This window comes from Dermacentor silvarum, chromosome 3 (assembly GCF_013339745.2).
Source record: "Dermacentor silvarum isolate Dsil-2018 chromosome 3, BIME_Dsil_1.4, whole genome shotgun sequence".
NCBI classification, from domain to species: Eukaryota; Metazoa; Arthropoda; class Arachnida; order Ixodida; family Ixodidae; genus Dermacentor; species Dermacentor silvarum.
Window position 1 is genome coordinate 194790919 of NC_051156.1, and position 15660 is coordinate 194806578.

General features: G+C 47.0%; 1 protein-coding gene across 5 annotated transcripts in view; it reads left to right on the forward strand.

Annotated features, from left to right (window-relative positions):
- LOC119446404 (uncharacterized) overlaps positions 1–15660 on the forward strand; it is a 223379-nt gene that overhangs the window by 101952 nt on the left and 105767 nt on the right. The window lies entirely within an intron of this gene.

The following is a 15660-nucleotide window of genomic DNA, read 5'->3' on the forward strand; positions in this document are numbered from 1 at the left end:
TTGAGCCTACTCTCGACCATCCTGCTACGGCTTCACTTCCTTCTGCCGAAGATGCTTACCAGAGATATAGCATCACATCCCGAGGAAAGTCGCCACTAATCGAAGCAGCGACTTATTTTTTTTTCTTTCCTGTAGCCTTATAATTATGTAACCCCAGCGTTATCGTTGCGTCGTTACGATTACACTCTGTCGATACGGGGTTATGCCGGTTAATACCGGACTATCATTTTTTTTCCGTCCTACTTGCCGTCATGAGTACCTGTTCTGGTGTCAGTTTTGTTACGGCGACCGTACACAACTGCGCAGACTCAAACATTTTCCTTCTATGCGTTTCGGTAACCGGACGTGTCCTGCTCGCTCCTGCTTGCTTCGAAGAGAGCGGGACCAGGAAAAAAAAAAAAAAACAGAAAAAAAGAGGAAAGTTCATTGGCGCGAACTCAGTTCCAGTCGTCCGCACACGAGTCGGCTGTATCTAATCTGACCTATTAGAGCCGAGCTGCAATGGCGGGAATAGCGGCTTATTAAGTGGGCCGCAGACACGTCGTCGTGAAAATCGGTGAGATATTGGGAGCAACGTCGGGGAAAGGGGGGTTAATAGATGAGGGGAGATGGGGGAGTGTATTAAAGGGCTGGTGAGTACGTGCGGCGACCGCCGAGGTTTCTGGAGTGAATCTTCCACGACCGTGACCATGAAGCGGTTGGCGCGCCGCGAGATCGGACGTCAACATCGACGTGCACTGAGGCGAAGCGAGGCGGTCAGGGGCCGCGCCGAGCACTGACCGCGTTGATGTAGCCGTAGACACGCCGCAGCCCCGCGGCTCTCAAAGCCTCGTGGATTGCTTGCGCGAAGTCGCACTGAATCGACGGAGTGCTGGCGAATCCATATCTGGAGCAGTCCATTCCGAGAACGAAATTCCCAAGATCTCTGGATGTGACAATTAAAGGTTGATTGCTGGGTCGTGATAGTTAACACCTGTGGAAGTGTGAAGAAATATTAGCGTTTGTGACTTTGTGATAATAGGTGTTGTCGAAATCTCCATGCCATAGGGTGGCGCCCTCTGGATTTAAAATGTGGACCTTAAAGTCTACGCTTTTATTGGTTGAATGCGGTTGAAGCGGTTTCGGGAGCCGGGAACACGCCATAGACGTCGGTTTTCGCACACCAATTATGGGGATCGGATTTATTGGGTCTCCGTTATCTAAAATGATACAGGGTTTATCTGTCTTTTTTTTTTTTTTAAGATGAAGCGTTTATGTATTCGGAGCCTCAATGGGCGGATATAGGACGTAAATCTGCTGAACAGATTGTTCGCCATTAGAGAAGTTTAATGACTACTGGCTGTCTCTGGCTGTGGTGTTCTGCTGTCGAGAACGGCCTGTCGGGGGTTGGATTCGAGACAGCGTTTTTGTAGGGGCATATAATAAAGGCCAGTAAGCCCACACTTCAGTGCACGTCAGCAATTACGGACGCTAGATAGCCATACTTACAGTGAGTCTTACTCTACGGCGTCCCAAATAACCCATTTGGGACGGCATCCCTAATAACCCAAAGAAAAAAAAAGTGCCATTCTCTGATTTAGGGCTGTCATAAATTTGATATTGCGCGGACTTGCGGCTAAGCAAACGCTGAAAGAATGATATCAGCGCCCATGAAACAAATATTCCACGCGCACAAAGAACTCGGTTAAGCCTGCAGTTTCTACAAATGACAACGCCAACGCCTCAAAATAAGAAGATTATGTCGTTTTTGTACTGTGGCGGCTCTTCCTCACGCGTTCTTTCAGTGCGTCTAATTACAGAAATGTGTATGGGCTCTACACACCGAACAAAGGTGTCAGTTGCACTCAGACGGGCGTGTGAAATAAACCATGGGCGTAATTCCTATTGAACCACTGAACTAGATACCTACATTTGAACGATCATTCAGAGTTAGACTTACGAATTGCGCTGCGTAACCGTGCGCAGTCTCATAGCAATCAGGTAATTTGAATTCTATTGTTCCAATTCTTCACGTGCCTAGTATCAGTGTCCTTGCGCACAAGATGTTGGATTCCATTAACGTGACGTGGCTTACTGATCATGCACAATTTATTACTAACTCCGAAATAAACGTTCGCCAACGCATCTTCTATTTGGCTTTCAGCCAACATAGAGTCACATTTGTAGTCCGCTTAAACGTTTAGTTATTGTAGTTTGCAAATTTGACTTGCTTTCTGTATATAATTCTTTCAAAATGAGAGTTTAGAGATTTATTTTTTTTTGGCTGCTAATAATGTTACGCTAAGTGTCCATCATCAGAAGGCGCCAGAGCGTGTCGCAGTTCTTTGGTTTCGTTTCTTTCCTGACAGGAACTTGCTGTGGTTGTATGAAACACAGATGCAATCCAGGTATGTGGATCAAAAGGGGGTATGGGCATGAGAGGCGAATAGTCATTACTTGAGCCGGCTAATTAAGTTAGTGAACTTGAAAATGTGGTAGCAAGCATTGATGAAGCAGCTGCTGCAACTGTTATAGAAAGCGCAAGCTTTCTAGAAATTTGAGCCTTTGCGAAAGCATATGAAAAGTGCATTGCGTAAGATCTTGTGCCTTTAGACAGCGACGAGTATCCTCATCTTTTTGTTTATTGTGTTCGCAGGTAGGTTATTTTATTATATGATTATAATAGCCACTGATGTAGCTTTTGAAAACTAGTTTATTTATTTTTGAGCATCTTTAATTTTGCCGCTGAATGTCATTTCAGGTGGTATTCTTTCCATGCGACCAAATATGAAATTTGATGGTTTCCGCGTTTTATTTCGAGTGTTTTTATTGTCGCGCGACTGGCCGCTCCAGGCACTTTGCGTGTATTCACGGGGCTTTTTTCACGCTCGGAAAAGCACTTATATGTAGCGCGTATTGAGCAACAGAAAGCTGTATCGGGAGTTTTTAATATTGCTCTACAAATTTCTCATTGACTTTTCATCCAATTATAATATTTGCTAAGTTGAATAAATAATTAAGACAAATATGCAATTAGGTGGAATGCAAAAAATAATCTGAGTGTCTTCAAGCGACGGCAAACAACATTACTTTGGTTCTGTCCAGCTACGTGGCATTTGCATATTTTTAAATCTCGGTGCATGATAGTTGGGGCACCCTGTATAGCCGTCTTGTGTGTACACTACTTGATGCGGAAACCCGCTGTGGTTGCTCAGTGGCTATGGTGTTAGGCTGCTGAGCACGAGGTCGCGGGATCGAATCCCGGCCACGGCGGCCGCATTTCGATGGGGGCGAAATGCGAAAACACCCGTGTACTCAGATTTAGGTGCACGTTAAAGAAACCCAGGTGGTCCAAATTTCCGGGGTCCCCCACTACGGCGTGCCTCATAATCAGATCGTGGTTATGGCATGTAAAATCCCATAATTTTTTGTTTGATGCAGAAATTCATCGGGACTGATTACTGCGGGCAGGTGCTACCTAAAGGGTCAATAAAGAGAACCAGTAAATCAATTCCACCTGATCAAGTATGCTTTGAAACCTATACTTTCGTTAATTTCGCGATAATAGCTTGATTATCAGAATAGAGCAGAACGGTCAAAGTTCTTTCTTTTTTCATCTAATTTCGCGCCAAAATCCCAGCGACAGCACGTCAGTGTGACGTATGTGTGACGTCAGTGTGACGAAGTATGTTTTCGTGTTTGGGCCACGTTGGCTCCTGCGAAAGTTCCCAAAACTTATAAAGTTCAATCTCGGGCTCTTTTAGGATTCAATGTATAGTGCGTTTTTACCGATCATATACCGCTTCACAGATGTAAACATTAAAATAATGAAATTAAGTTCTGGAGTTGTATGTGCCAGAACAGCGATCTGATTATGAGACACGCCGTAGTGGGCGACTCCGGATTAATTTTGACCACCTGGGGTTCTTTAACTTGCCCCCAATGCACAGGATACGGGCGCTTATTGCATTCCGCCCCCCCCCCCCCCTCCCGTAATTTGGCCACCGCGGCCAGGATTCGATCCTGTTTAGTAGCGAAACACCATAGCCGCTAAGCCAATGCGGAGGGTAGATGTAAATCTTCACCTTAAGTTATTATTTAAATCGTACAACAATTTAATACTGTGACGAAGCCGGCAATGGATTTGTCGGCAACGTTCTCAATACCACAACCAATCAATCAGCTTCGTTTTTATTTGTATTATACATTTCCCGTCTTTTATAGTTGGGGTTTTGTCTGGATTTATTAGTGAGGTGTTAGGAATAGCCGCCGCCGCCGCCGCCGCCGCCAACAACAACAACAACAACAACAACAACAACAACAACAACAACAACAACAACAACAACAACAACAACAACAACAACAACAACAACAACAACAACAACAACAACACCGTTTCTCAATGCCAAAAAAAACAAACAAGAAAACGAAAGCTCAGCAAAAAAGCTCGTCATGCCTACTGGTAGCCTATCCAATATGAACGCCGCGATGTTCATCACGCGGCAGGGATGGTTCGGCCGTCATACGCCACTCTGGGTCCTTGTGTCTCTTCCGGCAGCGTGCAGGTCAACCGGCACTGTCGTCGTCCCCGATCTGAGAACACCGCGCAGGCGCTCTGAGCGTCCGTCCACTCGCGCTAGCATGCAGAAATAGGCGCGCTCGCGCCGTGCGCTGCTGAATTGATGACCCGCTCAGAAGGCACGGCGGCGATGCGGCATTTCTCGTGCAGCGGTATTCTAATATGAGAAAACGGCGTTTCGCGGAGTTCGCGTTAGCCGAAATACGGAAGAAGTGCGAAAGAAACATTTCTGACGGGAATTTCTTTCCTCTAGCAAAGGAATTATTCTAGTCGAATCGTCACAACGCTGCCCGCTTTCGAACGCTCGCCTTTCTCGGCAATTATCCCTCGATTCTTCCGCCTTGATGTTTTGAGTTCCTGCCTTCAGCTCCTGCGTTAAGCCGAGGAGGAACGTCTTGAAATAGTCTGCCGGTCTAATTAAGTCCGTCGGCTGAGAAGCAGGGGAGTACGGCTCTTCAAGACCATGCAATGCTATCAGTCTATAGTAAACAAAGCGACCGGACGAATAACAACGCCACCAAAAGGGAACTGCGGACGCCGTTTCTACTTTCTAAGAAAATAGTGGCAGGGTATACGAGTGCAGCATGATTTTTATGTCTTTGTGTCTGTTTGTTTTGGTTTGTTTATTGCCGTTTGCCGCAACTAACAAGCAAGGTCGTTGTCCTTCCGTGTGCTATTTGATATTACTTATTTCTCATTACAAGCGTTTCATTACTGAGCGAAGTGAACAGGAAACCTTCAACGAGGCAAACTTTTCTTCATCTTTCCTCTGTTGTTTTTATTCTTTATTGCCTTCCTTTAGAACCATAATTTTCTCATGGGACGTCCTCAATTGTTGTAGCGGAAAACTCCATATACGTAACGCAGTACATATGGACTGTGGCTGGAGGTAAAGGAAGACGAAGAATAAAGATAGTGTTCGCGCGACCATGTTTGCATACACCCGCAACCTCCTGCTTCACACATACGAGTATGTACTGAATGCGTCGTATGCTTTTGCGAAAAGCGAGAATGACTGCGCACTTTTAATGCGAAGCAATTATGGATAGCTCCCGGAATTTCCTTCGTACGCCCGGCGTTCGGCCAGGTGGCCTCATTCGCGCAATATTAGAAGAAAAATTGCGTCTTTCTAATGGCAGGATTTCAATGAGTGTTTCCCAGCGCAGCCAGCCGGATGATTTACCATTTGAATTATATTCCGCGGAAGCCACCCATGACGGGGGCAGTAGACTAATCATAGTCATCGTCATTGTTGTCATTGTCATAATATTTTTTGTTCACTGCAGGACGGAAGCACCTCCAACATATCTACAATTACCTCTCTCTTGCACCAGCTGACAGAATCCTAGACGTGCCTGCAAATTTACGAATTTCTTGTCACACGATCTAGTCCTCTGCCGTCCTCGACTGCGCTTTCCTTCCATTGTCATTCATTTTGTAACTATAAGACGATCACTACGTGCAAGTAGAAGCTTACATTGCTTGAAAAGCTCTGTTGAAGCGAAATATTGGCTTCTTTGCGCTGTAATGAAAGATCGCATTAGGTTGTCTTTGACGCCGTCAGCACAAAAAGGTAGCTCGCAGTCAGAGAAGGGTAATTGCGAAGGTATTCACATGTCATTATTCTTCAACGTCGTATTGGTGGCGTGGTGTTGCAATCTCTAAAGGCCGTAACTCTGAGGCAATAAGGCTAGGTTCACGGCGCGTGCATTTGCGGTCCAAGCGTCGTTCAGCCTGTCAGTTCGTCGTTCAGCCTGTCTGCGATATTGCCGTTTCTAGAATATTATTCGCACACACGCAGCTGTGACGAGACATTCGCACAACTTCTTTTGTGCGTGGCCCCGCCATAGTGCCGAGAAGCAATTGATGTGCACGTTCCTTGATAACCCAGATAATCCGACCCTCTACCAGAGCAAAAAGTGTTAGGCTGCAGTTGTCCCAAAGGAACTCCGCGCATAAGGCTTTATCTGCGTTGCTGAATCTGTTTAGGTCTATTGGCCTACGTAATAAACTTTGAGAACGCTGCCTACTACTATTTAAAATGGGACTGCGTGTACGCAGTTTGCTTCATTCGCGCTCCCCTCTCTTTCTCCTTCTATTCTCTTGTTCCTTCACCCCGTGCAGGGTAGTCAACCAGAACTACATCTTTTCAACCTGCCCGCATTTCTATACACCTTCTTCTTCTTCTCCTCCGTCTTTTCCCACGAAAGCAATTCTTGTCTTGCACCGGCTCTCTCAAATGCCTCCACATTAATCACGATCGCAGCCAATCGTTCGGAAAAGTGGCGCTTCGCCTTCGATGCTTCGGCGACAGTCACACGCGAGGATCTCAACGACGTCTCCTATACTCCTAATAAGAGGTCCCCGTCGACTGCGCTGCACCGCAAAAGTGCTCTGGCAACCAGCGCGTGACATTTGCGAAGTGCGTACCCCTTCTAAATGAGGGTAAAGCTGCGGGCAGTCTCCTTGGACGAACTTCCTCGTTCGATACACGCCCGGTTGACTCGATCTTGCAGCGTTTCAACCCGGCTATAGCTTGTCGACTGGGCTGTTTGCCACCAATCTCTCTGACTTGCTCATTAGCGTGACCGCTGAACGAGAACGTGAAGAAAGGGCTCTGCGTTTGTCAGCGGAAAGGAATTTCTCGTGTGCAACTGGCTGCGCTTGTTCGCTGTTGTTCATTGTTAAATGTGTTCCTTCTCCGTGGAACTTGGGGCGTTTCCCCAAAGCTGGGGGTCCAAACTTCTGTCATCGATGAGCCAGAAAAACAATTGGCCCGGTGGACCTTCGATGAAAGCCTTGTTATACATGTACCTGCCAGTCTGTTAACATTAAAATTCGAAAAAAATGTGGCGGCAGTCAGAGGGGGGAAGAGAAAGAAGAGAGGCGTAGCACGCATTTCCGCAAAGTGTTCCCTGAGCACGGAGCTTCTGTGGCATATATACGCACTTTATTTAGCGGGAAGCTAGGACCAGTTGATATTGAAAACCAACGCATTGTATTTATATAACAGTGACATTTAACAGCGGAGCTGTTTGCGGTCGAGGTTGATCCCTACCGAGCGATGGTGTTCGCAGTTTCGAGCGAAGTGGGTGAGAGGGTGAAATGAGGAGAGGGGGTGCAGAGAGAGAAAGGAAGATAGAGAGAAAGCGAGACAAATAAATAAAACAAAATAAACGTTCTTGGCGAGGCGGGTTTCGAACCCTGGTACCCACGCTCTGAAGGCGAGCGTCATAACCACTATAGGTTATATAACCACGCTTGCAGAACGTGCATTTATGGGAACCATATGATTGCGTTGTACCTACGATTGTAGCACGACTTGCTATGGGCGAGAGAAAGAGAAAATGAGAGCGAAAGAGACACACAGAGAGAGAATAAGACAGAGACTAGAAAGAGAAACACAGAGATTAAGAAAGAGAGAAAGAAAGGGAGAGATAAAAAAAAGAAGATAAAGGCGGGATTTGAACCCGGGTACTCACCGTCCGAAGGCGAGCGTCATACGCACTACGCTATACACCCACGCTTGCAGAGGCTCGCACTTTCATCAGATTTCACAAGTGTGGAACTGGCTTAATTATTTTCAAGCACTTTTCTGTTGCCGATTTCGCCATCTTCAGGAACATGTCTTGGATTAACTTTCTCAAAGCATCTCGAGGTTATGCTTCGAGCAAGTTTCGAGCAGAAAAACGGAGCTCGCCGGGAAAGGGAAGCAGCAGCGCCGGAGGAGGGTTCTGAGAAAGGGCGACGGAGCGCACTCGCAGAGTTGAGGGAAAGGGCGACATTGGCGCTGGGGAGGAGGAGGGAAATGTCAAGAAACAATGTGGGGTTTTACGTGCCAAAACCACCACCTGATTATGAGGCACGCCGCAGTGGGGGACTCCGGAATAATTTGGACCACCTGGGGTTCTTTAACGTGCACCTAATCAGCGGCGGCGCCCGTGGAACGTTCTGGAAACGGCGGCAGCACGCTCGCGCGCCTTGTATGCGTCGCCGCGTGGGCTCAGGGCTTCATTCCACATCGCTATCGGTGACGACGCACCAGGCCCTAGTCGCGGTTGGGGAAGACCGAGAAAGTACGCCACGGCGGAAGAGGCTAGAGCAGCTAGAAATACCGCTCGTCGTAACCGCCGTCGGAGGAAGCGGCTATGGATGGAACTAAAGTTCAACAGAAAGTTCAACAGCAGATCAACAGAAGGTCCAACTAGGCTTTCCTCTTCACATTCTTAGAAAGTTCTAAGCGCCCCCCAAAATTTGTAAATTGATCAATTTGTTCTGAATTTGAATAGCACTTCTGGCAACTTTTGGCGAAGGCGCGCCCTCTTCTCCACGACAGCCGACCAACAGCCGACCAGCCGGCTGTCGTGGAGAAGAGGGCGTGCCTTCGCCGAAAGTTGCCAGAAGTGCTATTCAAATTCAGAACAAGCTATATTGATCAATTTAAAAATAATTTTACTGACGCATGTCACGATAAGAAAAATTAACAGGCCCTGGTGATTGTTCTCAGTGGCACACTGCCGTCGGCTGTTCGCTCCAAGCACGTGACGATATGGATTAACTTCCCGAAGACAATAAAAGAGAGTCCAAGATTTTCGCATGTTCTTCAACAAGCTATAATTCATAATGGGTATGTTTCAATAGTGCCATATCTTGCTATTGTTGTTTGTACTCTTGTGCTATAAAATTTTATTAATATCGTGTTAACAACCCTGTTAGTAGAACCTGTGCTTGCAAATCACATTATCTGTTAAACTAAGTTGCAACAGTCTTTAACACAAAAGTGTTTTATGTGGGGTTTCACGTAGAGTGTACTAGATTGAGGTAGTGGATCCAGCGGACGCCTTGGCAAGCGCCGAGGGTGAAGCAAAAAACGCGGAAATTTAGGCGGCGCTGCCGTCGCCTTATTCTTAATCTCTGGCCAATAAACGTTGGCTCCGGCTGTTTCGGCAGCGCTCATTGGCTGAGGCAAGCTCACGGGCTGAGTAGGTGTCGTCTGCTCGATGCACCGCCGTTGTTGCGTCGTTTGCATTCTTTCCGCCGCTGTTTTTCCATTTTATTTACAAAAGATCGGTGGGGAATAACAACAGTGTTGCCGCCACCGAGTATCCGCCTGTAAAGGTCCATGCAGCTGCGGTAGGGTCTCCGACGCGACAAGCATCCGGCCGGCGCGCGGGGTCGCTCATTCGGGAGTAAGAGATGGTGGCGCCACCAACTTTTCAATAATAAAAAAAAAAAGCCTCAGCGGGGAGCCTTCGTTGGACCCACTCACCCAATCTAGTACACTCTAGTTTCGCGACTAATTTCCGGCAACGGATGAAACGGATGTGAACATCGGCTCCGGCGCCGCCATCTAGGAGCGGTGAAGCGAAGTATATCATCGCGACATTAACGATCACCGCCAGGGAGCGCTTCCGTAGTCACAGCGCAGCGGAGGCTACAACGCGATGTAGCCATATAATAAAGAACCAAGCATAGCCTCGTCCATTGAGTTTCATACAATAATTATACAATAAATAACGTACGATAAAAAGCATTATTGAAATTGTCCGATGGCACGATTCGAAGATGGGAACTCCAGCAGAGAAGCCCGATATTGAAACCATAACGCAACGGACGCATGCATCAACGCGCGACATAAAACGCCCTATGAATTTATCGCGCGCAAGCGAGAGCATTGAAATGCTTGGCGCGTTTCGATTTGGCCACCTCGACAAGCTGAACCGGTGTAGTTTGTAGCGATGGTGCGTGTTCGCAGCGTCTTCTGCACTTCGAAAAGTATAGATTGCTCTGAAATTTACGGTAATGAAGACATATAAAGCGCAATAAACAAAGCCGCAAGAACGTCTAAATCCACAAGCATGAAGATCAGACAAATCCAGAGGGACAGAAAAGGCTTTATTCCAGGTCAGACTAAGACCTATAGATATTCCTCCGCCAGGAGGACCATGGCCAGTTGGTCGGCGAAGGCCGCCGACGCCAACCACACCCGCCAGTGGGGAGGTTAGGTTAGTGAGGGAATTGTAGGGCTACGGGGCAAGAGATGTGCTCTGCATTTGCGTACGTAGAGGGGGACATGAGGGGTCTGAGCGGTAACGATACAGGTGATCAAAGTGCTGAGCTGGATGGCCCTGAGGGTGCGTACTTGGGCAGTGGAGAGACAAGGGTGTGGTAGCGGAAGAGTCTGCAATGAATGCCGTAGGTGTTTGTAGTGCTGCTTTAGAGTTTTCTTATAAAAGTGTGCCTCGCCCGCTATGGGCGGGTAAGGCCAGGGGATCATCGGCACCCGGCTAATAATCTCGCGGGCAAGCTCATGAGCGAGCTGATTGCCGATAATCCCTGCATGACATGGCACCCACACCACAGTGACCAAAGCTGGGGAGAGAAAGGAGAGAGCGCCAGAAAGGTCGTCATGAAGGTCATCGGGAAGTCTGTTGTCGCGAAGAGCCCGGATTGCCGCCATGGATCCCGAGCAAATGCGATACCGAGGAGAGGGAGGGAGAAGGGTTAATTCGTGCGTCGCGTGAACGACCGCTGCCAATTCAAGGGGAAGTAGGAAATGTGAAGGGGCCAGCAGGGGAGAGAGAGAGAGACAGAAGAAAAGGGAAAGGCAGGGAGGTTAACCAGATGGGAAGATCCGGTATGCTACCCTACGCTGGGGAGAGAGGGGAGGGGGAGGTAAAGTGACAGGAAAGTAGAGATAGAGAAAGAAAGGAGCACAGATACACAATCACAGTCAGTCACTGTCTCAGTCGGTCAACATTCAAAACATAAGTAGGTATTCCGTTCGGGAGGTTCGACTTGATACTGCTGTTGGAGCTGACTCATTGCGGGCAGCGCTACGAAGATACCACGTTGTATGACCTCCGTAGTGCTTCTGATTACCTACGCAAATTATTTTTCAACCTTATTTAAGGCTTCCCATTTTGAAAAAATGTGCGTATTTCGCAATGTGCAGTTCTAGCTCGCGCATTAGCCTTTTACTGCAATACCTATATTGCGCGCATGCAAAACTAAATATATATATATATACATATACAACCGTCCATTGCTGCAAAAATTAAGTTCAGCCACCTGCTACTCGCAACCACCAGCTGACCTTTACGTTTTAACGTGTTAGCAAGGGGAGTGTCAAAGTGGGAAAAATGTTTTGATGCATGATATATATATATATATATATATATATATATATATATATATTGTGACTAGGGCTTGATTGTGCGCATGTCGTGTGGGACAACGCGAGAAGTGTCTAGTGTCTTTATATATACCTGTAACGCGATTACACTTGTATTAACTAGGGAGCCTACATGCAACGCCGTTTCCTCCGGCCGAAACGTAAGTCCGTAAATATGCCATAACGTTCGTCTTCTTCCTTTTTTTTAATATATTGGTGACGCAGCGAAGTCGGCGCACCGTCAACGCTATATACGCTCCATTGATGGCGTTGCCAGGGCGACGTTATCCATTTCGCAGCTGGCGTCGTGCGCACCATAGCGTTACTGGTGAGCTGTTTTGTGTATGAACTGCTCTAGGTGAGCTATACGGGCACTAAAGGCTGAGCTGAACGTTATCTCACTATTTCACTGCCCGCTGACTGATGCCGAGGGGTTACCATCCCACTCATCCCGAGCGCCGTCGAGGTGGTATATAGATTAACTGTATAGGCTCCCTTTAGGAGCCTATACAGTAACTCCAGGAGGCACAATGCTATTTGCTACTCACTGCATGCTTAGAAGAAGTATTCAAGCTGTTAGACTGGGAAGACTTAGGAGTGATGATGAACGGCGAATTTCTCAGCAACTTTCGGTTTGCAGATGACATTGTCCTATTCAGCAACAATGGGGACGAATTACAGCAAATGATTGAGGACCTTAACCGAGAAAGTGTAAGAGTGGGGTTGAAGATTAATAGGCAGAAGACAAACGTAATGTTCAATAGCCTGGTAAGGGAACAAGAATTGAGGATCGCCAGTCAGCATCTAGAGTCTGTAAAGCAGTACGTTTACTTAGGTCAATTACTCACAGGGGACCCTGATCACGAGAAAGAAATTTACAGACGAATAAAATTGGGTTGGAATGCATACAGCAGGCATTGCCAAGTCCTAATTGGTAGCTTACCACTGTCGTTGAAAAAAAAGTGTACAATCATTGCATTCTACTGGTGCTAACCAATGGAGCAGAAACTTGGAGGTTAACAAAGGAGCTCGAGAACAAGTTAAGGACCGCACAAAGAGCGATGGAACGAAAAATGTTAGGCCTAACGTAAAAAGACAGGAAGATAGCGGTGTGGATCAGAGAGTAAACAGGGATAGCCGATATTCTAATTGACATTAAGAGGGAAAAAAAGGAGCTGGGCAGGCCATGTAATGCGTAGGATGGATAACCGGTGGACGATTAGAGTTACAGAATGGATACCGAGAGAAGGGAAGCGCAGTCTAGGACGGCAGAAAACTAGGTGGGGTGATGAAGTTAGGAAATTTGCAGGCGCAACTGAAATCAGCTAGCGCAAGACACGGGTAATTGGAGGTCACAGGGAGAGGCATTCATCCTGCAGTGGACATGAATATAGGCTGATGATGATGATGATGATGATGACAGTAACTGTAGTGGTGTATAAAGTCACTGGAACCTGGAAAGTACCGCAACCACACTGCGCTGTTGTTGCCAGATTTGGTCCAACGCGTCTCTCGGGTGGCAGCTCGACAATGTAGCTTCGCTTTCCGCGGTTTACATTATCGCAAATCGACACATTTCATTGTCCTGTACATAGAAGATGAGAGGGTGCATCTACTGTGCGTGCGAAGCAGTACTGATAAGTACGATCGGAAGATTTTTACAGGCGCCAAATTGCATGTAGCGAGACCAGCGACAGGACGGGCGCTCGAGCGGCCGGCCTTTCGTTTGTTCTCCTTCCCGATAAGTTTTGTGCTCGTTGGGAAGCTATCCAAGGAAAATACTAAATTACTTAACAACGTGCATAATTTGAGCAACATTACTCGTGTTTTAAGCATTTTATGTGTCGCAGGTCTACGTGAACCTCGGGTTTTCTTACATTAACTGTTTTACCCCTCGTAGCTAACTATAGTAGCTATTCGACGCGTTGCGGAAAACGCGAGCAGCTCTTCCTCGGGCTTTCTAGGCTTGCTACAATGAAGAATGGCACGATGGTTGTAGCAGTGGGCCCTGCGAAATCCACAAAGCAAAACCGTTTTTCGCTTAGCTAGATACGATATAAATTATATCTACTCAGAAAGTGAAGCATTCAACTGAGTGCCCCCCGTTCCAAATGCAAAGCGAACTCGATGCTCGTGTGCCACACAGGATGTTTTTAGGATGACTATAGGTATCAAGCGCTAACACGCATAGTTTATAAGCATAATATAATAGCTTTCTAACGTGGCTACTGATTTAACCGCGCTCGAAACATTTTATGCAGGTCGACATCTACGAAAATAAACGGTCCCTGACTGCAGTACAAGAAAAGGGGTGCTAAGACAGAGTTATCCAGGTCCCGTTCATTTAAGCAGAAATAAACAACACACGAGAAAATGTTTATTCTAATATTCGACATTGACACGTCGATAGATATTTATTGCAGTGGTTTTCAAGTGAGAACATTATGTTATTATAACAAAGCCGCCCGCATTCCGACGCTCTTCGAGCCACATTTTGTTCGGTTCTGCATATTTCTGAGCATCTCCTCGCTCTGCTTGCTCAAGGCAAACCGCAGTCTTCAAAGCAAACGCCCTGAAGAAGCTTTTAGATCACATTATCGCGTTTAGGCAGTTCGATGATAGCGCAAAGAGCTTCTCAGCTTTGCGATATCAACAAGTTCACCAAGTGTGAGTGAACTTGTCGCGCTTTATTCGGTGCAGCCAGATAGTACGGTGCTTGCTGTCGCTCTTTCCGCTTAATTGGTATCGCGAAAAGCGCTTTCCCGGACTCCCGGTGGTTCCTGCGCCCGAAAGTGGTGCACCCGGGCATTTCCTTTTGTTTTAAGTCTCCGAAAGTTACATGTGCCCTAAATTACACAAAATGTAAAATCCGACCTCGTCGACGGACTCATACGCGCGGCGTGTGCGAGCGATGTCTTTGCCTGCTTATCCGCTCCGACGCGGCGTGGACCATCTATGGTAAAAAGTGATCACCTGACGGCAACTGACCAATCGGCGGCGCGGCGGCGAAGAGAAAAGGGCTGCGTTACTTTCCAGGTTCCAGTGACTTTAGTGGTGTACAGCCTCCAACGCCATCTGGAGACGCTCCTCATCACCTCAGCGTTGTTAGATGCAGCCTTGGTAGTCGCCAGGGCACTGTTCCGTCTACCGAGCACATGCTGTCTTGCATGATGCGTCATGAGAACGTGTCTCACTCGGTTACAGTTAGAACAGATTCGAGGGTTCCGAGCGCTGTGCTAAACCATGCTATCACTGTCAATGCTTCACCCTTTGGACTAATGCCTTCTTTTTCTTTTTGCAATAAGGTATTCTGTTTCTTTGTATTGATGTCCTGCAGTGGACATAAATAGGCTGATGATGATGATGATGATGATGATGATGATGATGATGATGATGATGATGATGATTCTGTTTCTGCTTCTGAAAAGATGTTGAGATTTACTCAGTGACAGGTGAAGAATTCCGTACAAGCTCCATGTATAATGACTTGGAGGACGCTTAAGCTTCGCCTTTAAGAGTGGAACGCGATAGCATTCACACATGCTTGACTGTTTCTCATGCTTCCCCCCGGCAACTGCAGCTTATGTAACCGGAATGTTTACCGGGAAACCCTGGCGGTGAACGTTATGCACGAAGGTGCGCTTTCTGGTAGAAACGCGGCCTCTTGCGCGGGTCGACCTTCTGTTATTGTTTTGCACTTTTAATATTTGAGCCTGAGAAGATTTAACATAAAAGGCACGCGCGGTCGGCGTTTTGTTTCATGAAAATTCTTTGTGGGCTGTCATTCTCAATCTTCCGAGGAATAACTTTGTAAAGACCTTGAAGAAGACATGTCCACTTGTCGAAACGTTGGCTCCCGCTCTCACCTTGTTCTCGTGTTGCTCATCGCTTTGTAAAGAATGTAAGACAAAGTGGTGAAATAAATGTT